The sequence below is a fragment of the Eleutherodactylus coqui genome, chromosome 5 (assembly GCF_035609145.1).
Source record: "Eleutherodactylus coqui strain aEleCoq1 chromosome 5, aEleCoq1.hap1, whole genome shotgun sequence".
NCBI lineage: Eukaryota > Metazoa > Chordata > Amphibia > Anura > Eleutherodactylidae > Eleutherodactylus > Eleutherodactylus coqui.
In genome coordinates, this window is record NC_089841.1 from 46,808,364 (window position 1) to 46,832,038 (window position 23,675).

The 23,675-nt window shown below is 45.7% G+C and overlaps 1 long non-coding RNA gene across 2 annotated transcripts in view; it reads right to left on the reverse strand.

The window, feature by feature from the left end:
• LOC136626879 (uncharacterized) overlaps positions 1 to 23,675 on the reverse strand; it is a 39,766-nt gene that overhangs the window by 7,985 nt on the left and 8,106 nt on the right. The window contains exon 1 of one of the 2 annotated variants that reach the window (XR_010792701.1): positions 12,228 to 12,351. The exons of the other annotated variant lie outside the window; for it this stretch is intronic. This is a non-coding gene — a long non-coding RNA (uncharacterized lncRNA). Of the gene's footprint in view, positions 1 to 12,227; positions 12,352 to 23,675 lie in introns of those variants that run through there. 2 annotated transcript variants of the gene reach the window in all.

Consider the following 23,675-nt stretch of genomic DNA (forward strand, 5'->3'; position numbering starts at 1 on the left):
CTGACGAAGGAATTTCATCTCAGGTACCCAGGTAAGCCGGCTACTGGGATGTCCAGTGGCCATCCTGTAAGGAAGGGACTATTGTCAGAACTTCGAAACCGGGACCTTGTGCACTCCAGCAGCTTTCTTCCCTGGGCTATCCAGGATTTACCAGTTCCTTGATGAAAACCAGCCTTGTCCTATGTTTACTTACTCCTGTTAAGTCCACTTCCTGTCTCCCTGTCCTGGCCCCACCCTGCTACTAATTAGGACTTTCTATTTAAGTCTGATTATGCAACAGATCCAGTGCGTGATTATTATTCCACCACCTTGATCCTCTTCCTTCTGCTCCTCTGCATACCGATACCTCCTGCTGCTGATCTCTGGCTTCCATTTGACTACGCTTCCGTCTCATCCCATTGTACTGCATACCGTAACTTCCCAATAATGACTCCCAGCTATCTTGACTACTCTCCAGTGACTGGCATGGCTACTACATCTGCGGTTTCAATTCAGTGCCAGTAAGACTTAACAGCTTCCCTATATACTACACCGCACAGGAGAGCCAACAGTTCCTCTATATACTACACCACACAGGAGAGCCGACAGCTACTCTATATATTACACTGCATCAGAGAGCCAATGGGTCAACTATATACTACACCGCATAGGAAAGCCAGCGGTTCATCTATATACAACATCGCACAGAAGAGCCAGTGGCTCCTCTGTATACTACACCACACAGGAGAGCCAACGGCTCATCTATATACTTCACCACACAGGAGAGCCAACGGCTCCTCTATATGGTACACCGCACAGGAGAGCTGATGGCTTCTCTATATAATGTTTAGAAAAAAAGATTTTCATCCCACTTTAGACGGCTTCTACACCACACAGGAGAGCCAACGGCTCATCTATATACTTCACCACACAGGAGAGCCAACGGCTCCTCTATATACTACACCACACAAGAGAGCCGACGGCTCCTCTATATACTACACCACACAGGAGAGCCGACAGCTCCTCCATATACTACACAACACCAGAGAGCCGACAGCTCCTCCATATTCTACACCACACAAGAGAGCCGACGTGTTACGGCACTCTGCCCCCCGAGCGCCAAGTGGGGTGCCCTGAACTTCCCGCACCCCACTGTCCCTGCCTACTTGCCTCAGCCCTGGCTAACCCCAGGCGGACAACTGGGCGGTGGTCCCTGCTCTGGCTAGGGACCTGGCGACTACCTAGATGGAACTAACTAACGAGGGACAGAGTGCCGACAGAAGAGGCAGGTGGAACAGACCAACAGAACTTACAAGGCAGAGCAAGGCTGGAGATGGAGCTCACAGACAAACTGGAAGGACACTGACTAGCAACTAGAGCAGACTGAGACAGACCTGACTAGAGGCTAACAGAACCAATAACTGGCAGTGAGCTCAGGTCACTGCCAGTCTTTTAGCTTCAAGCCTCCGCCCAGGGGCGGAGAGTGGGAGGCACCGACTCTCCCACTGTTGCATATGGAAGGTGGGGGAGAGCGGGCGGCACCCTACGAGCGGACACGCCCACGCCGCCGCACGCTGGCTGCCCCACGCCGCTGGGAGAGCCCCGCCTGCAGAGCTCCGGGACACCGGAGCCGAAATCGGAGCGGTGCGCACCGACCGCGGGACCCAGCACCGCCCTGTATGGTAACACGACGGCTCCTCTATATACTACACCATACAGGAGAGCCGACAGCTCCTCTATATACTACACCACACAGGGGAGCCGACGGCTCCCCTATATACTACACCACACAAGAGAGCCGATGGCTCCTCTATATACTACACCATACAGGGGAGCCGACAGCTCCTCTATATACTACACCACACAGGGGAGCCGACGGCTCCTCTATATACTACACCACACAGGAGAGCCGACGGCTCCTCTATATACTACACCACACAGGAGAGCCGACGGCTCCTCTATATACTACACCACACAAGAGAGCCGACAGCTCCTCTATATACTACACCACACAGGAGAGCCGACAGCTCCTCTATATACTACACCACACAGGAGAGCCGACGGCTCCTCTATATACTACACCACACAGGAGAGCCGACAGCACCTCTATATACTACACCACACAGGAGAGCCGACAGCTCCTCCATATACTACACCACACAGGAGAGTCGACAGCTGCTCTATATACTACACCACACAGGAGAGCCGACGGCTCCTCTATATACTACACCACACAGGAGAGCCGACGGCTCCTCTATATACTACACCACACAGGAGAGCTGACGGCTCCTCTATATACTACACCACACAGGAGAGCCGACGGCTCCTCTATATACTACACCACATAGGAGAGCTGCTCTATACACTACACTGCACAGGAGAGATGACATCTCCCATATAGGCAGCCTGCAGACGGGCGGAAATTCCGTGGCGGGATTTCCGCCACTGGAAGCCTGCATAGGATTGCGTTAACAAACACAATCCTATGCAGATGGCCGCGCGAAATGTCGCGCGGCAAACAATTCGCGGCATGCTCTATTTCTGTGCGTCACTCACCCACCGCCAGCTCCAGTCTGCGCATGCGCCGGCTGCCCGGCAGCCTGCACATGAAAGAGTCGGGGCGCGGGTGAGTACGCTTCTCTCTGCAGGCGCTCGGGTAGGGTCCCAGGGCGAGAATTCTCGCTGCCGGATCCGACCTGCCCGTCTGCAGGCAGCCATACTACATAATGTTTTCAGAAACCCAGTCAACAGGCAGCAATATTGTGTATTCCCTCTGCTTTGTTTGTATATTAGGATAGGTGTTGCGTATCCCAGTGGCGGATAGATTATGGACTTGTCCTGAAAATGAACCCAGACTGCATTTGGTTTGCAAATTGTTCCATGGTGTGCTATGTATAGGGCACTTCAAATCAAACAAATTCTCTGTCCTCATCCTAATAAAACCTTTCAGTCTGTGCGAGACGATTATAATAACCTGTAACAATGTCTGTAGTAATTATTCTGCAATAACTGCGCTATCCATAGATGTGTCTGTAAAGAGTACCTAATGACATCCTGCGGCACCTTCCAGTCTGCTGAGTCACATTAGTAATTATAGCGCAGTTATATTATATTCACAGTTGCATATCTTCGGGAGAACACGTAAGCTCAGGATTTTATCATCACTGCGGGGGATTCAGACATTTGCAATCATTTATTATTGCTTAGTTATTGGAAAATATTAAAAAATGAAGCAAATTTATTAAAAACTCCTATTGTTTTGTGTTTGTAGCTCCTGTGCAGATGTGTAATGAAGAAGTGGCAGATGGAGTTTAACTGCAGGCTCCATTGACACACAGATTGCAGTTTACAACCACGGAGATAGATAGGTCTGCATAGGAGCTGTATACGTCAAATCATTATTAACATGGCATATTTTCAACCTAAGGGCACAACAATTTGGGGGGGGGGGGGGATTTTCATCTCCACTTTTCAAAAGCATTAATCTTTTTATTTTTTCGTCAGCATGGCCATATGGCAGCTTGTTTTTTGTGTGGTGAACTGTAGGTTTTATCGGTACCATATTTTGAGTAAATATAATGTATTGCATAACTGTTAGTAATTTTTTTTTTGAGGACAGCGAGAAAAAAAAAAAGTCAATTCTGCCAATGTTTTTTTTTTTTGTACAGCATTAATCAAATAGCATAAATGATGTGATAATTTTTTCTGTGGGTGCGCACAATTATCACAATTATACGTATTTTTAGTTTTTTTTTTTAATTTTGCACAATGAAAAACCCTTTTTTGGGAAAAAAAAAATTTTTTTGCTTCGCTGCATTTAAAGTCCTATAGATTTTTTTATTTTTCCCACCAACTAAGCTCTGAGATGGCTTTTTATGTTATGAGCTCTAGCTTTCATAGGTGCTTTTTTGATGTGTATATGTAGTTTTTTTAGTCAATTCTATTGGAGGTTTTTGGGAGGCAAAATGATCAAATGAAGCATTTTAAGGGCGCATTCAGATGACCGTATATTGGCTGGGTATTCATGCCGGTCGATATACGGCGTCTCTCTCTGCGGGCGGGGAGGCTTGAAGAGGCGGGAGCAGTGCTCTGAGCTCCCGCCCCCTCTCCACCCCTCCCTCCCCCTCTCCACCCCTCCCGGCCCTCTGCACTATTTGCAATGAGAGGAGGCGGAATGTGGGTGGGGCTAAGTTCCTGGAATTAGCTCCGCCCCATCCCGCCTCTCCTAATTGAAAATAGTGCAGGGGGGTGGAGAGGAGGCAGAGAGGGGGCGGGAGCTCAGAGCACAGCTCCCGGCTCTTCCAGCCTCCTCCCCCTGCAGAGAGAGACGCTGTATATTGGCTGGGCGTGAAAACCCAGCCGATATACGGTCGTCTGAATGCACCCTAAGAGTGTTTGTTGCGCAGGCTAAAAAATGTGTTCAGTTTATTTCACGGGTCGTTACAGATACGACGACACCAAATATGTGGGTTTTTAAATGTCTTTAAGCACAGAGAGGAAGGTGCACAAAGCTTTTCTTTCTTTATGTATTCATTTTTCCCCATTGTTATTGTTGTTTTTTTTCTCCTCTTTTACATTTTTTTATGTGCCTCGAGAGGACTTGTTACGTTCACACTGATAACGATGCAGTACTTTCTACTGCAATGCATTATTGCTATTGATAGCCGTCACAGGCCATGGCAGACTTGGATGCCATTGTCTGGCATCTGGTACCATGGCTTCCCATCAGCCCTCCTTAATTACATGGTGGTGGGCCAATGACATCACAGAAGCAGCACTTGTCTTCTGTGACTCCTTTACAGCGGGTTACAAATTGATCACGATTTATAAGGGATGCACACTGTTCTCACTGATCCCCACTGTTGCAACGGGAGGCCTGCTGTCAGTCACAGCCAGCTCCCGCTAAGGATGGTATGAGCTCAGCTTCTGAGCCAGTGCCATCCATGGGGCATAAATGTATGCCCACTCGTGGGAACTGCTTCCCAATCAGGGTGCACATTTGCACCCCGGGGCAGGGAGGCTTTGAAAAAAATCAAGATTATTTATAAAGTTGCTAGTGAATAAACAGATAGGCCATCCATTCATTAGGGAATACTGAGGCAATAGTCACACCCAAGCCCAGAATTATGAATGGCACCTCGTAGGTAGGTCCCTGGTACATATTTTGCAATAGGGCCTGGAGCTCTATGTGCAGTCCACGCAAAGAGAGAATATGTTCCCCACCTTCTCTTTCTCTTCATGTAGAGACTCGGCCCTGGGTTTGGATCAAACACGTTTATTATCTCGGATACGTACAATATTTGCCAGACTCTGCCATTCCTACCACACCCGAGCACTTGCACAACTATGTCATCATCACAGGGTTCATCTGTAAGGTTACATGCTGGCTGTCCTTTTATACAGGACAACTCTCGACCCGATGCAACGAGCCAATGGGGATGAAGATTGTTCGTTTCCATAGACCCGGCTGTAAATCCCCCTGTTCAGCTGGGGTAATGGACACCTGAAAAGCGAGCATTGTTATGTTTGCTGAAAATCAGCGATCAGTCAATGAACAAGCATTCACTGGTTCATTAGCTGATTGTTGGCCCTTTTACATGATCTGACAATCGGGTGAACGACTGTTTGGACGAATGTTCATACCTGGTACTTGGGTTGTGTAACAGGGCCATAAGGCCTTCGACGCTGAAAGGGGATCTCCAGTCAACACAAAATATGGGGCAATGTTCTTCTGGCATTATGCAATTAACTTGGTGCGTTGAGACCAAATGATTAGTGTTCACAGAATCGTTCGAACAAATGAAAGTGAATGATAAGCATTCAGTTTAAACGCAAGCCAACGATTGAATGAGAATGAAGAGGTTCTCATTTGTTGTTCAGTTTCAGCCGGCATTAAATCATCACCGGCCCAAGTACTTATTCTGCAGTTTAAACACTGATCGCTCACTTCTTGTTGAGTGTTTCACATTCCTATGGCAGCCCGAGCGCCAATCGGCAAACAAGAATCATGCAGTTCTCGTTATGTCTGAAAGATACATTAGTAATGACACTTTATTTTCACTTGTGTCTCTGTCCTGCGTTGCCTTCCAGGGGCGTAACTATAGAGGGTGCAGGGGATGTGGTTGCACCCTGGCCCAGGAGCCTTAGGGGGCCCATAAGGCCTCTCTTCTCCATATGGGCTATTACTATGAATACAGCATTATAGTTTGCCTTCCACGGTCATACGAGTGTGCCGTTCATCATTGTGGCAACTGTCCCATCTGCCAATTATATACACTCATTGTCAGAACAATCCCTCCGCTAGAAGTTGTCAGAATCAAATGACACTTTCTCTGTGTGATTGTAACGTTGTTGTAAGTAAGTGATTATTATCAGAGCAAAAGCATCATTTATTGCGGAAAACTGACCCTTTGATGGGAGGCTCTAGTACCCTGTTGTACCACCTCTAGCTTGGATACAAGATGTGATACGGGTGGGCATGGAGTCTCTAGTACCCTGTTGTACCAACTCTAACTTGGATACAAGATGTGATATGAGTGGGCATGGAGGCTCTAGTACCCTGTTGTACCGCCTCTAGCTTGGATACAAGATATGATACGGGTTGGCATGGTGGCTCTAGTACCTTGCTGTACCACCTCTAGCTTGGATACATGATGAGATATGGGGGGGCATGGAGGCTCTAGTACCCTGTTGTACCACCTCCAGCTTGTATACAAGATATTATACAGGTGGGCATGGAGGCTCTAGTACCCTGTTGTACCACCTCTAGCTTGTATACATGATGTGATATGGGGGGCATGGAGGCTCTAGTACCCTGTTGTACCACCTCTAGCTTGTATACATGATGTGATACGGGCAGACATGGAGGCTCTAGTACCCTGTTGTATCGCCTCTAGCTTGCATAGATGATGTGATACAGGCAGACATGGAGGCTCTAGTACCCTGTTGTACAGCCCCCAGTTCGGATACAAGATGTGATAGAGGTAGACATGAAAGCTCTAGTACCCTGTTGTATCACCTCTAGCGTGGATACATGATTTGATATGGGGGTGGGCATGTAGGCTCTAGTACCCTGTTGTACTGCCTCTTGCTTGGATGCATGATGTGATACGGCCAGACATGGAGGCTCTAGTACCCTGTTGTACCGCCTCTAGCTTGGATAAAAGATGTGATACGGTCGGGCAGGGAGGCTCTAGTGCCCTGTTGTACCGCCTCTAGCTTGTATACATGATGTGATACGGGCAGACATGGAGGCTCTAGTACCCTGTTGTATCGCCTCTAGCTTGCATAGATGATGTGATACAGGCAGACATGGAGGCTCTAGTACCCTGTTGTACAGCCCCCAGTTCGGATACAAGATGTGATAGAGGTAGACTTGAAAGCTCTAGTACCCTGTTGTATCACCTCTAGCGTGGATACATGATTTGATATGGGGGTGGGCATGTAGGCTCTAGTACCCTGTTGTACTGCCTCTTGCTTGGATGCATGATGTGATACGGCCAGACATGGAGGCTCTAGTACCCTGTTGTACCGCCTCTAGCTTGGATAAAAGATGTGATACGGTCGGGCAGGGAGGCTCTAGTGCCCTGTTGTACAGCCTCTAGTTCAGATACAAGATGTGATAGAGGCAGACATGGAGGCTCTAGTACCCTGTTGTATCGCCTCTTGCTTGGATACATGATGTGATATGGGGGCATGGAGGCCTTAGTACCCTGTTGTACCATCTCTAGCTTGGATACATGATGTGATATGGGAAGACATGGAGGCTCTAGTACCCTGTTCTACAGCCTCTAATTTTGATACAACATGTGATAGAGGTAGACATGGTCCGACTGTTGTATGTGATGGCCCCCCAGACCATCACACCAGCAGGGGGCAGTGTGCCGCTTTACAGCAAAGGCAGGATTGAGGTGCTCCAGACACTAACATGGCCCATCGTCACTGCCCAAACTAAACCTAAATTTGTTGCTGAAGACAACCCGGTTGCACTCCACAGCAGTCCAGTTTCATCTTGACGACATCACTGCAAATGGAGGTGATGATGAGTGGGTGTCAAAGGCAGTACATGTAATTGGTGCTGTGAGACCAAATGTCCTTCAGCCAAGTGCCTGGAAATGGTCCTGACCGACACAGGGATGTAACGATGGTGCAACCTGTCTCTGGATGGTGGACAACAAACAGTTTGAGCTGCTCTTGCTTGTCGAACAATCAGACGTTCCTCTCTACTGGTGGTCTGACAGGTGGTCCTGAGCCCGGTCACCTTGTGTGTCCTCACACATCCACTGTTCCCAACACCTCCTAAAAGTCTGGTCAGAATAGCCCAGTTGGGGGACAATTTGTTGACACGACCATCCAGCTTCTCACATCCCAATAATGCGCACCTCTCAGACTCTGGTAACGGAGTGAAGTCTCTTCTCTGCGTCGTAGAGGCGTCTAGTGGTCAACAAGCTCTACACAAGCGGAAGAAGAGGTTACTACACACAAGGGACCAAGGGGGGAACCTATAGGCCAAGGGGGGAACCACTTTAAGTGTCTCAGGCGGCAAGACTGTTCATTTAATCACCACAACTCTAATCATTTGTATACCTGCCTGAATCACGTACAATGAGCGGGTACAGCAGCACACAAAAGAGCTCCCAAAAGAGTGAGGTGGATAAACTGCAAGCCACAGTGAGAGCCCGAACCACAAGACACCAATAGCAATTTGAATGTAATTAAGTATAGTGGCAGCATGAGCAGAAAATCGATTACTTGATAAAAAAGATGCAAAAAGATTTATTAATCCATGGTCAAATAAAAAGCAAGCTACGTTTCGGCCATATTAGGCCTTTTTCAAGCTGTATACCTGCCTGAGATGGAACTGCATGCCGAGTTTTGCAGCAAAACGACAACTCCTTTTGAAGGCCTCATGTCCACGGTGGGTCGGATTCCGCATGCGGGAGCCCGCAGCGGAATCCGACCCTGCCCGTGGCCGGCGACCCTGCTTATCTTTTCTGGGTCTTCTTTCTTCTGTACTGTGGATGTGTGCAGAAGTGCCGACCGGTGTACATGCACAGTACAGATTTTATTTTTTTTTAAATCTTCTTGCTCTTCCCCTGTAATCCACAGCCCAGTTAACTGCGGATGGGCCGCGGATCAGACGGCTTCCATTAACTTCAATGGAATCGGTGTGTGCGGGAACCACACTAAAATGGAGCATGCTGTGATTTGTTTTCCGCATGTGGAATCCAGAAAACAAATCTGTATGTGTAAATTGAAGTGTGGATGCTCTTGCTTCCCAATGGGTAGCTTGAACTACGGGGCATCGACATTGGGCCTAAGAGCTGTATTTTTTTTTACAAAGAGTGGAGCTCCCCCTTCAGTTCGTCCCACCCATACTGTCATATACAACACAGAAGGGCCTGTTTATTAAGCTCTGGACACTAGGGTTCCATAAGTCATAATTTTGGAGCACAGGCCAAAACTGTGACTTTTCAGGCATTCACCCTGTACCCCACTACGTTTTCAGATAGTGGGCAGAGCCCAGCTTTAGGTGGCCTAGCTGTGAGGCCCATCGCATTTGCTATAATGTATACCAAAATTTGGTGTAGATTATAGCAAGTCTTGTGTTTCACTGAATCTCCAAGGTCCACAGTCCCATCTGAGGAGTTACACCCCCAGTCTATAATCGTCCTTCTGTCATTGTCCCTAAGAGTGAGCACTGTGTTGTTGGACCGGTCTTACATTTCTGGTAGCTTTCGATGTTACAGTGTCCTGGCGATACCAACATCTTCTGAGACCAAGCTCTCTGCAGGAATGGAGATTCCCTGCCCTTCGATCTTTGGATCCTGTTGCATGTCTTGCATTGCTCTCTCATGCACAGCTCCCAAGAATGGGGACAGCGTGTTCACTGCACTCTCCAATGGCTGCCACCACATCAGTACTGCGGTTGCTCGTGCTCTCTGCTCTATGTCTGCTGCCTCTCACCTGCTGCGCTCACTCTGCCTCTGCCTGCCCTCATATGGACCCCCTTACAGTACCTCCATGCACTAGATGGAAATCTATGCCATTTTCTGGCATACATTAAAGTAATTGTGACCACAGCCTGAAATCAGGGCCCACCCAGTTTTTGAAAAAGTGCTAGGACCTTGCCTAAAAGCTAGAAAAGGTACAGTCTTGGCACATGCATCAAAATTGCAACTTTTGCACGGCGGTTTAGCATACTATAGTACATATCCCCCAATGTATCCATTCATGAAGTGTAAGTAACCCATGGCTGCAACAAATACAGAAGCACACACCTCAGCACTCACACACATCTAATATCTGCATCAGAATGCATAACTGTTATGTATACTAATTGCAAAAAAAGTGCAAGGTTCTTAGCGCATAATTGATCAAAACATGTAGGCCCATCCACTATGTGCAGGTGACCATTTCTTTCGGATTCTACCTCTAACAGACACCTAGCTTCCACCTATCTGTCCCAGGCCTTTTAATTAGACTATACAGTCTGGTATCCTATATTCCCTGAATCCATTGAGGCTTAGACCAAAGATAGGTGTCTGTTAGGGGGCTTTCACGCAGGATGGAATTAGCATGAAGGATTCACCTCAAGCCACTGTAAATTCTGAACCAAAATCCACAGGCTACCTGCAGATTTTGTTGCGGAATAGAGAATGGCTTATGACCTGCCTGCAATTCTGCATCAAAATCTGCAGTTGAATCTGTAGATTTTGGTGTGGAATTCCACAACTGCAGGCTAATTTTGACCCTTGTGAAAGCACTCTTAGAGTTAGGAATCTGGCCTAAAACAAATGGTCGCCTGGATGTGGTGTCTGGGCCCACATGTTTTGATCAAAATATGTGCTAACAAACTTGTATTTTTATGTGGTTAGTATATATAATAGTGCTATGATACGTATTTCTGTTTTTACAATAAGAGACAACATGATGCAAGCTACTTGGTGATACATAGAGTACAGTGACAATGTCATATACAAATGAACAATATTGTGAATGATAATTATAATTAAAATATAAATGCAAAAATAAATATAAAAATAATAATGATAATTAAGTGGAAACAAGATGAAACGCATGAGCTGCAGCTGCAACATCAACACGTTTGGTACCAACATGATAGGACTCCACCTCATTCCTGGAAAGATGTGCACGGGTGGCTTGCAGCTTGGTTTGGAACTCACTGGATTAGACAACACAGCCCTGTTCATTGGCCACCATGTTCCCTAGACTTGACCACTCTGGATGTCTACGTGTGGGGTCACCTGGATGTATCTGTCTATGACAAATACCCAGGAGCACCTCGTGATGTTGGCGAAGTGAAGAGATGAATATGAGCAGTCTGTAGAACCGTGAAATGCTAGGTGCAGTCCATTCTGCCATGCTGAACCGTGCACATTCTTGCATATCTGCTAATAGTGGTCATTTTGAACAGTTTATGCAAAGATAACAAAGCTCACTTTTTTTCAAGTTCTGCATTTGTCTTTATCCTTTACAGCCATAAATTATTTGTTTGTCATGCTAATTCACCTTAAATTGATTCATTTGGTTATTTTAGCCCTGGAACAAGCATGCTTCACACACATATTGTACCCTTGTGCAATGCTAGAAAGATATGCTTTGCCACTGGATAGGTATTTCTGTGGACACTTCTGCCTGGTAACACAGAGAATGGGTTAACTTTCTTTAGTGAAAATCTTTTCTGTATCTTTCAGGGGAAGATGATGTTCTAATGGAAACTGGGGCTACGACTAAGCTTCCTATAGGAGGAAGGTTCTCGCTGCAGCATCAGCACTTTGTCCAGGACAGGATTGTAATGTAGATGCACTGCATACATCCTCCATGTATCTAGAAGTTGCTTATTTATGAAAAAGGTTAGGGGAAAATAATGTTAGTGTCACAATGCTACAAATATAGCTTCTTCATTGCACAGACCTACAGTACGCTCTTCAGATGTACATGCGAGTCAATGTATTCCTATGGAATGAAGCTTGACATAAAATGTATAACCCCGTTTTAATGGTACAAACCTATCCTATGCTGAGGGTTTGACAATCCAGGGCAGCATTTGTCAGAAGTCTTATAAGGAACCTTGATATGACCCAAGGCATTCAGTTTTTTCAAGCAATCATATTCCTGCTTCTCTGAGGAATTCAGCTGTGTGAATGGTTCTAGAGATATTACTTAGGTTCATCTTAATGGCTTTTAAAATGTGTTAAAACACACCATAGGTGTAAAAATCTCACCAGCTAAGTGGGTCACCAAGGCTGCCAACCTGTTCTCCCAACTTTACTCTGTCTCCGAATTCTCCAAATTCTTCCAGCTCTTGGATCACCATATACTGTTCTTGGACTCCTTCCCTAAAACCTACTGCGTACATTCAAAAAAATTGAGAGGCCATCAATTTGGACTATTTTACAAACACTCTAAGGCCTGCACTCTCTCTATATATATCTGTTGCACCTGGGCTCAAAAGCCCAGGTGCAATCGATAAATGGGGAGCTTGTTACAGATTTAGCATTGGGGTCCATGAGCTTTAAGTTACACCCTTGTCTGTCTCCTCTTTCATCTTTGAAAAAAGGCCAAAGTCCACTCTGACTCTGGAGGACTCTGCACTACACAGAGAGCCAAAAGATTTCCAGAGGAACAGTGCAATGCTTTGTTTGTCCTGTGAGTGCGCTGCAGAGAAATTAAACACTTAGTAACAAGTCTCCCAAGCAGTTTTCCAAGAGGTTCTGCTCAGGAAGCCCAAGAGACTGTCCAAAGTAGACCTTCCCAAGAATACTATGGATAAGTACATTATACTAATCTAGAGTACTGTTGTTATTACCCCAAAAGTTATGGGCCATTTTAGATGGCTTGATCATCATGATTGAGCATTTGCTCACCCCATCGTTGTCCTATGTAAACAGGCCAATGATCAACAGAAGAAGGAGCAAATGATTATCAGCTGATAGCAACATTTGTGCAATCTTTGTCAGACACCAATTTTTGTTCCGGCTTACCACGTTACTATTTGCGTGCGCTGTTATGGAGTCGTCATTCTGCTTCATGCACCTGTAGTGCTGCGTTAGGAGCGAGAACTTCAAAATGAATCAAAAATTCGCAAGACAAAAGGCCTCATAAATCAAAACTATCCCGCAGTAAAACTGTCTTTGTTGTCCATAGCAACCAATCACAGCGCCGCTTCTCTTTTCTTTAACCACTGTGGTAAAATGAAAGCTCAGCTGACTATAGGCAAGTTTGATAAATGAGGTCGAAAATTATTTGAGTTTTTCTTTCATCTGGTGCTAACTACGTTAAATCATTCATCATCACTTCATCATATTGATTGTTCGAACTGCAGGAGACTTGAACACCCTGTAGGAAGCCTCGTGGATTCTCTCAGCCTCCGCCAGTCATCCTGCATTGAATTCTGTATTCAAAAAAGAATGGCTGCAGCCAAGACAAATGAAAAAGCACAAACTAAAATGTCTTGAGGCAAAGCTGAAGTAAAAGGATCAAACCAGGGGCCAGTGGACGTACGGGAGGCCCACTGGTTGAGGTTTGGAGGCAAGGCACAGATAGTGATAGAGTTAACTGGAGACCAGGGGACTAGCCGTAGGAGGAAGTAGCAGGGCTCCGAGTGAGAAGAGACATTGTAGGAGAGGACACTGTGTGAAGTGGAACACTTTCCTTTATAATACCCCTTTTTTAAGGTGACCAGACGTCCCGATTTAGGCGGGATAGTCACGCTTTGGCACCCTGTGTCCTGCTTTCTAGCGAGACAGCCATATGGTCACCATTATAGTGATTACCAGCAGGGGTGCCGGTAATCACTCTGAAGCTCTGCGGGCCGGATGCACACACTGCCAGCAGTGTGTGCATCCGGGATCTTCGTCTCCTCCTCCCCTCACCAGTCCTCTTTGGTTGCGCAAGGGAGGACAGGAGGGGGAGGAGGCGTGGTGCAGGCACACAAAGTTCCGCCCGCCGGCAGCAGCACTGAGAGGAGCAGCGGTGCTGTGAAGACCTCGGAAGAGGTAAGTATGTGGGTCTGAGGGTGAGTGCTAATACTATAGAGCTTCTGTAGGGGTCACTATTGCTGGGGATACTGTGGGTTGTCACAATTATTGTTGGAGCTACTGTGGGGGGTCACTATTATTGTTGTGGATACTATGGGGGTCACTACTATTGCTGGGGCTACTGTGGGGTGTCATGATTATTTCTGGGGCAACTGTGGGGTGTCACTATTATTGCTGGGGGTATTGTGGAGTGTCACTAATATTACTGGGGCTACAGTGGGGTGTCACTACTATTGCTGGGGCTACAGTGGGGTGTCACTGCTATTGCTGAGGCTACTGTGGGGTGTCACAACCATTTCTGGGGCTACTGTGGGGTGTCACTATTATCACTGAGGCAACTGTGGGAGATCACTATTATTGCTGGGGCTACTGTAGGGTGTCACTACTATTGCTGGGGCTACTGTGGGGTGTCACTTATTGTTGGAGCTACTGTGGGGGGGGGGTCACTATTTTTTCTAAGGATACTATGGGGGTCACTACTATTGCTGGGGCTACTGTGGAGTGTCATGATTATTTCTGGCGCAACTGTGGTGGGTCACTATTATTGCTGTGGATACTATGGGGGTCACTACTATTGCTGGGGCTACTGTGGGGTGTCATGATTATTTCTGGGGCAACTGTGGTGGGTCACTATTATTGCTGGGGCTATTGTGGAGTGTCACTAATATTACTGGGGCTACAGTGGGGTGTCACTACTATTGCTGGGGCTACAGTGGGGTGTCACTGCTATTGCTGAGGCTACTGTGGGGTGTCACAACCATTTCTGGGGCTACTGTGGGGTGTCACTATTATCACTGAGGCAACTGTGGGAGATCACTATTATTGCTGGGGCTACTGTAGGGTGTCACTACTATTGCTGCGGCTACTGTGGGGTGTCACTTATTGTTGGAGCTACTGTGGGGGGGTCACTATTTTTGCTAAGGATACTATGGGGGTCACTACTATTGCTGGGGCTACTGTGGAGTGTCATGATTATTTCTGGCGCAACTGTGGTGGGTCACTATTATTGCTGGGGCTACTGTGGGGTGTCACTACTATTGCTGGGGCTACAGTGGGGTGTCACTACTATTGCTGGGGCTACAGTGGGGTGTCACTGCTATTGCTGGGGCTACTGTGGCGTGTCACAATTATTTCTGGGGCTACTGTGGGGTGTCACTACTATTGCTGGGGCTACTGTGGGGTGTCACTACTATTGTTGGGGCTACAGTGGGGGGTCACTACTATTGATGGGGCTACTGTGGGGGGTCAGTACTATTGCTCGGGCTACTGTGGGGGGGGTCACTATTGCTGGGGCTACTGTGGTGGGTCACTATTATTGTTGGGGCTACTGTGAGGTGTCACTACTATTGCGGAGGCCACTGTGGGGTGTCACTACTATTGCTGGGGCTACAGTGGGGTGTCACTGTTAATGCTGGGCTACTGTGGGAGATCACTACTATTGCTGGGGCTACTGTGGGGTAACACTACTACTGCTCGGGCTACTGTGGGGTGTCACTACTATTGCTGAGGCTACTGTGGGGTGTCAGTACTATTGCTGGGGCTACTGTGAGGGGGGGGGGTCACTACAATTGCTGGGGCTACTGTGGGTGTCCCTACTATTGCTGGAGCTACTGTGGGTTGTCACTACTATTGTTGGGGCTACTGTGGGCTGTCTCTACTACTGCTGGTGTCAGGGTAATTCTAAGTACAGCACCAATCAGGCCCACCCCACTTGCCCCGCTGCCGGCCGCAAGAAGAGACACCACACAGAGGTCTGGTATAGTTTCTCACACGGGACATGGCTGCGCTTTGCCGACGTCGTCGTGCTTTATTACAGATTACCTGAGATCTTATACCCTTTGTCCCATCATCAGCATGGGGTGATGGGCTCATAACCATATATGGGAAGTCCGGATTTGCGGACTGAGACAGTGAAAATCATATAACAGTCATTATCTTGATACTGGCGCCTCTGGCTTACGTACAGAAAATCACGTATTCAATTAACTCCAGTGCAAAGAATCACCCACTCAATTCTAAGAAAGCGGCTTAAGCATGTATTCTCCATATATGGGAAGTCCGGATTTCCGGCCTAAGACCGTGAAAGTTCAGAAAATCTTGATATGGGCTTCTGGGAAAACGGCCAAGTACACGCGTCCTTGTGTCTGGTTCGGTATCATCTCTGAATTTCTAGAAACATCTCTTGCAAAGCCTTGGAATATCTGATGTAAGGCGACATATAAGTTTTTTCTCATTTGGAATTGAATAAAACTTGCATATAGGTATAAAGCATAAAAAAAACATATGGCAATATATATATATATCCTCACAAACCCCCCTAAAAAACTTAATATGGAGATCAAGCATCAGACCTTGCACTCTTCCTCGGTCGCCTCTCCTTTGCGTCAGGGTTTCTCCACTGCCCGTAAGTCCCTACTCCTAAAAGGGAGGGATCCCTACCTCACCTCAGAAGGAGGCCATGGATTCCCTGGGCTTATTTCCGGGCATCCATACCCTCTATCTGTACGAGTTAACACCCCACAGGGTGTGCCCTCGCCGGAACCTAAGGTCTTCTGCACTATCCTAGGCAAATGGGAAGTCCACTGACAGTCCATCTTAGGAGACTAAGGCAGGCGCAGTACTAGTCCATCTCTCCATTCTTCTGGTAACGTATCTGGTTGGCATTATCGGAACTGGCTCTTCATCTTTTTTCAAACAAGGGAAATTTTGGTCACATTAAAGGGATAATACACAAACAGGAAATTACATACCCCACCTCTTTCTGCTAAAATCATATCCAGGGCCACTCTATTTTGGAACGCCATGGATGCAGTGGGCCCTAACTGGTCAGCTAACCCTTGCAAAAGCATCTCTGGTGTAGTTTACAAACCTCTGCTGATTGTAATAGATATAATTCATCCAATCTACATTATTATTAACAGTGACAACAGCAAATAAGGACTCAAAACCTGCTTTAACCTGATCTCTAGAATTAAATTCATCTGGCACCCCCCTTGGCACTCCTATTGCATCTATGTGTACATGTGGATCAAAGTTACCACCTGGAGCGTCAACGTCTCTCTTAGCACGATGCGGTGTTGGATTCTCACCCTCAGTGTAGTCTTATTGATTGTATTAATTTGTTCTGAAACAGGGGGCTAGTGTACAGTAGTCAAAGGTTTATGTTAGAGGAATTGTACCACATTATAGCATGTAAAGGATATGCAGGATCATTAGTTTTTTCAGTGCGAAGTGTGGATCCAAGTGGGCTTTCCTTCGAGCTTGACTGCAGTTGGGGTGGTGAACAACATCTGGTAAGGACCTTTAAACAGGGTTTCTCTCTCAAACTTTTTCACATAGACCATATCACCTGGTTTCAGATTGTGACACTCATCTGTAGGACCTGGGAGAAAAGCAGAGACTACAGAATACATTATTGACAATTCCTTAGAGAAACCTATGACAACATTAACAAGAAAATCATTCCCCAAGCTCAGCTACTGTGGCATGTACCCTCCGGAGAAAAAGAAAAACTAATGGAAGACACTCAATTCAAAATTTGACCATTTCCTTCATTGCCTTTTGTATCTACTTTCCCACTACTCCGCGGATGGTAGGGTGTGTGAAAAGCCTGGAATATACCCAAAACGGACATGATGTGTTGCATTATTTCACCTGTGAAGTGTGTACCTTTGTTTGACTCAATCACTTCCGGTGCCCCGTATCTGCGGATTACCTCATTCATGAGCTTCTATGCGGTTACCTGCTTATTTACTTTGGTAACAGGGTAGGTCTCCAACCTGAAAAGACATCAACAACAAGCACATATTCATGCTTCCCAACAAGTAGGAGCCGAGTGTAGCCAATTTGCAATCCCTGAAATGGGTAGAGTGGTCTAGGCAAGCGTGATGTGGCAAATTTACTTCTGCCCTGTTGCTTTACGGCAAAGATCATGCAAAATTGGACAAATGATGCAGCAGCTACAGAAAACCAAGGAGCCACCCGTCCTTGTTCAAGCATCGACATCATTGCTGCTTTGAGAGGTGTGTCTTTCCGTGCGTCAGCTGGGCCATCATGAGGCACAGGGACTATGGTAAGCAAGTTCTGTTGACTGTTCACCATACGCCGTCCCTTTTTTAGTCCATTTTTCCTTTTCTTCCTTGCTGGCTTGTAACTGTAAAGTCTTTAGCATATCAAAGTCCAAGTTTTTATCAAAGTCCAAGTTTTTATCAAAGTCCAAATTTATTATCAAAGTCCAAAGTTATTGTTAAATTCTTCTTTTCTTCCACGGCTTGAGGGCCGCTGCCTTTGCTGTGTGGCCTGTGATGGCGTTGCCTCTTGCTTCTCTGGTGTAGGAATTGGTGTGAGCTTTCCACCTTGTCAGGTAGAAGTAGGGCCTCCATGAGACCGCTGCATCATTCTTAATTGGCTGTCCTGCTGAGGTAAAAAACTGTCTGGCCTTCCATGTTGGGCCGTAATCATGAGCTATGCCAAATGCATACCGGGAGTCAGTGTAAATGTTTGCCGTCTTACCTGTGGCCACTCTACACGCCTCAGTGAGGGCCTTTAGATCCGCTTCTTGTACTGCAACATGCGGAGACATTCTGCTTTTTAGGACATCTTGTTGTGTAACCACTGTATATCCAGTGTGGAGTCGTCAATCACCCTGGTATCATCTATAAAAAACAACTCAAAATATGCATTATTAGCAAGGGCTTTCAGTAACTTTTTTTTTTTTTTTTTAAACTTAAATTTTCTTGTTGCATCACTGCTAGACAATCAGGCTGATATTCTATTTCAAAAAGATCAGAACTTTGTTGCAAAAAATTTAAAAATGGCTTGCAAAAAAATTTAAAAATGGCTGACTTTAAAAATGGCTGACTTGCAATACCTAGATTACCTATGCCTTCTCCTCCCCCCCTTTAAACCAGGGTACTCAATTGGAACAATAGTAGCCGGGTTTAAGTTAGTACAACATTGTAAAAAGATTTGATGGATGCAGATAAGGCCTGTAAAATGTCAGCACCTATAACAGAAACATGAGTTACATCGGGGCAGAATAATCTACAAACACCTACTAATATTTGAAATGTGAGATCCCTTTAAGCAAATTCATTATTAGTCTGTTCCTGCCTGCAATTTCTTATCAAATTTAAGACAGGAGAAAAAAAACAAAACAAACTTTTACTAGCTGCTCAAAATCCTCACCCCCTCCCTTGTCGAGAAGAGGGATGAAACATTACTACGTACTATTACATCATCTAGCTCCACCCCCTCGATATTGGCTCCGTGCGTCCGTCTTCTCAGCTTAATTTCAGCCTAACAGTCCAAGCATCCACATCACAACCAAGCAAAGTCCCATGCATGGGGAGGACTTTTATCCCCAGTCATTACCTGCATCACACATTCCACACTCACCGCAGCTTGAACACGGGTCACTAACTCTCATCCATCCATGCTCTCAAGTCTGCTCCGTCACCCCCCTTTAAAGGTGTACCAGTCCATGCAGATGCACAGACAAAAAAAGTTTGACAAACATACATACATCATCTGAAAAACACCGAGGTGAGTGCTATTTATGACAAATTATGTGAAAAAAGTTTGCTGAGTGACTGAAATATTCTATATTTCTTATTTACTGAAGCTATTATATGCTGTATTAACCCCTTCCCGCTCCTGGACGTACCTGGTACGTCATGGCAGCCTGGTACTTCCTGCAACATGACGTACCTGGTACGTCCTGGAGATAGCGCGGGATCACATAAGATCCCGCGCTATCCCGCAGCGGGAGCCGGCTGTCAGTCACAGCCGGCGTCCCGCTCCAACAGCGGGGGGGCATCGGAGATGCGCCCGCCGCTGTTAACCCCTTCCCTGCCGCGATCTAAGTAGATCGCGGCAGGGAAAGAGTTCACAAAGGGATCGCGATCCCTGTGTGTCTCCGGCCGGAACTCGCGATGTTATCGCGAGAGCCCGGCCTGTCACCATGGCAACAGGACGCCAGACACTGGCGTCCTGTATTGCCTGTGCCTATAATCGCTGTACAAGCGATAAGGCATGGCAGAGCAGTAGCTCTGCCATGCCTTATGACAGCGATCATAGGCACAGTGATGTAAGTCCCTCAGAGGGACTCAAATAGTATTAAAAAAAAGAAAAGAAAAGTGTAAAAAAAAGAAAAATGTAAAAAACCCCTTTTTTATGCTTTTTCTAATATTAGCATAAAAAAAGGGAAAAAAAACTAAAACCCCACATATTGGATATTGACGCGTCCGTAACGACGTGTACAAAAAGTTGAACACACTTTTTATTTTGTACGACAAAAAGCGTAAAAAAAAACGCTAAAAAACAGAGGCAAAATGCTAATTTTTAGCATTTTGCCTCACAAAAAATGCAATAAAAGTGATCAAAAAAGCCGTACATTTCCCAAAATGGTACCAATAAAAACTACAGCTCGTCTCGCAAAAAATAAGCCCTTAAAGAGCTCCGTACATAGAAAAATAAAAAAGTTACATGACTTTGAATGCAGCTATAGAGGAAAAAAAAAGATTTCCAAAAAAAGGGGGTTTTATTGCAAAAAAGTGTAAAAACCTAAAAAAAATATAACAATTTTGGTATCGTTGTTACCATACCGACCCGCAGAAAAAATTTAGTGTGTCATTTATGCTGCATGATTAACGCTGTAAAAAAAAAAAAAATCTATGGCAGAATTGATGCGTTTTCTCTCCCTGTTATCATTAAAAAAAAAAAAAAAAAATTTTACGATATTGTCTATATACCCAAAAGTGGCACCGATAAAAACTACAGATCGCCACGCAAAAAACAAGCCCTTATACGGCCGCGTCCACGGAAAAATAAAAAAGTTATGGCTTTTGAAAAATGGAGATGGAAAAATACCAAAAAATCGCTTGGTCCTCAACGCCAAAATAGGCCGTGTCATTAAGGGGTTAAACACTGAAGTGTTTTAGAATCTGTGACCCTGAATTTGGAGTGAATTCTGAAAGCCCCCACCTTTTCAAAATAAATCTCTGAATATGCATTCACTGACTGAACAGCCCTGCATTTGAACTCATAAATACAGCACAACATGTTCTTCATTTTCAACCCCTGTATAAGTAAGAATATAAATTGCTATATTTCCTGCCTACTAAGACAGTATAACTAATTAAATTCATTTCAATTCATTGTAAGCAAGCAAAGATATTATCCAGGGTTATTATTGCATTCTTTCTCTCGCTTCGTTATCTCTTGACCTTGAAGACTAAACAGACTGAACACAAGCTCGCAGCTACATGTCAACAAACTCTTCTCCCCTAAAAGCAAGCTCAGTTAACTATTTGCACATACAGTATATACATATATATATACACACATATATATCCACCTGGTATCGATTATACATATTATCTATTATCTATCTTGTATTATACACATTTTCATCTCTCTTTGCCAACAAATCACATGCATTGTAACTTTCTTATCGACTTGCTTCTTCCCCATACTTCTCTCCCCTAATTGCCAATATAACCTTCAATAGACACTCTCCTGACGCCCTCTTGATCACTTACTGTACTTTTCAACATTTCACTTACGGATACTTTCTTAAACAAATAATGTGTACATGCCTAACTTCCTCTGACTGTCTCTCTCTCTCCTCCTCCTCCAGCATTTTCTAGCAAACCTTGGCCTTTCAAGGCGCCTCTCGGTCCTAAAGACCTCCCTCCCAGACACCATTTTGTATTCTGCCGTGCGGGTCGGTGTCACACATTTTCATACACGTTTTCTTACATTCTACAAATTCATCCACACGGCGGCAGCCCTTGAGGGGCTCTGTCTTCTTTAATAAGATCTTACGCATATTACAACAACAACAATAATAATAACACGCTCCATAGAGTGCATCCTTCTGACCCGAATTGTCAGCCCCTTATATATGGCAATACAACCGAAGGCACCTTCTTCTTATGGAACCAGTCCCAAAGAGTACATCCCTCTCCTCAGCTAAACCATCAACAACTAAACTAAACTAAAACGGAGGGTTCCTTCGTCTATGGGACCTATCTCACAGAGTGCTTCCCTCTCCTTAGCTAAACCATTAACGACTAAATAAACTCAAACGGAGGGTCCCTTCGTCTGTGAGACCAAATGAAAAGTAAGAGGGAAAAAAAAATTCTGCAGATACAACAATCTCCACTATTATTAAAACGTTAAAACTTCATGCCATTTGCGCCATTTGTCAGGGTAATTCTAAGTACAGCACCAATCAGGCCCACCCCACTTGCCCCGCTGCCGGCCGCAAGAAGAGACACCACACAGAGGTCTGGTATAGTTTCTCACACGGGACATGGCTGCGCTTTGCCGACGTCGTCGTGCTTTATTACAGATTACCTGAGATCTTATACCCTTTGTCCCATCATCAGCATGGGGTGATGGGCTCATAACCATATATGGGAAGTCCGGATTTGCGGACTGAGACAGTGAAAATCATATAACAGTCATTATCTTGATACTGGCGCCTCTGGCTTACGTACAGAAAATCACGTATTCAATTAACTCCAGTGCAAAGAATCACCCACTCAATTCTAAGAAAGCGGCTTAAGCATGCATTCTCCATATATGGGAAGTCCGGATTTCCGGCCTAAGACCGTGAAAGTTCAGAAAATCTTGATATGGGCTTCTGGGAAAACGGCCAAGTACACGCGTCCTTGTGTCTGGTTCGGTATCATCTCTGAATTTCTAGAAACATCTCTTGCAAAGCCTTGGAATATCTGATGTAAGGCGACATATAAGTTTTTTCTCATTTGGAATTGAATAAAACTTGCATATAGGTATAAAGCATAAAAAAAACATATGGCAATATATATATATATCCTCACACTGGGGCCACAATAGGGTGCCACTACTATTGCTGGGGACACTGTGAGTTGTCCCTACTATCGCTGGGGCTACTGTGGGGTGTCCCTACTATTGTTGGAGTTACTGTGGGATATCACTACTATTGCTGGGGCTACTGTGGGTTGTCTCTACTACTGCTGGGGCCACAGTAGATTGCCACTACCATTGCTGGGGTTACTGTGGGGTTTCACTACTATTGCTAGGGCTACTGTGGGGCGTCACTACAATTGCTGTGGCTACTGTGGGGTGTCACTATTATTGCAGGGGCTACAGAGGGGGGTTACTATTATTGCTGGGGCTACTGTGGGGGGTCACTATTATTGCTGGGGCTGGTATAGGGGATACCTCAAGCTGACTTAATTTATGTTTAGACATGGCAAAAATGTTGCAGGCTGTCTGCAGCATAAATTACTGCAGCAAATTCTGCATCTAAAATGACAGTCAAAATCTGTAGTATTGGTGTAGATTTTAACTAGAAATAAGCTGCAGATTTGCAGCGGCACTCCCCCTCACCTCCTTTGAGGGCCTACCACTGTCAGTGGTCCCCAGCTTCCGGTTCCCAGCAGCCTGGTCAGGTGCGACGCCGCTGGTCAGGTGAGGCCACTACAGGCAACTGGGAATCGGAAGCCGGGGAGGACTGACAGCAGGAAGCCTTCGGAGGAGGTAAGGGAGAGCGCCACTAAGGATGATTTTCAGGGAAGGGGTTATAATTAAAGCCCTTCCCCAAAAATCACTGCAGGGGGTGCTTGCTTACACTCGAGGCAC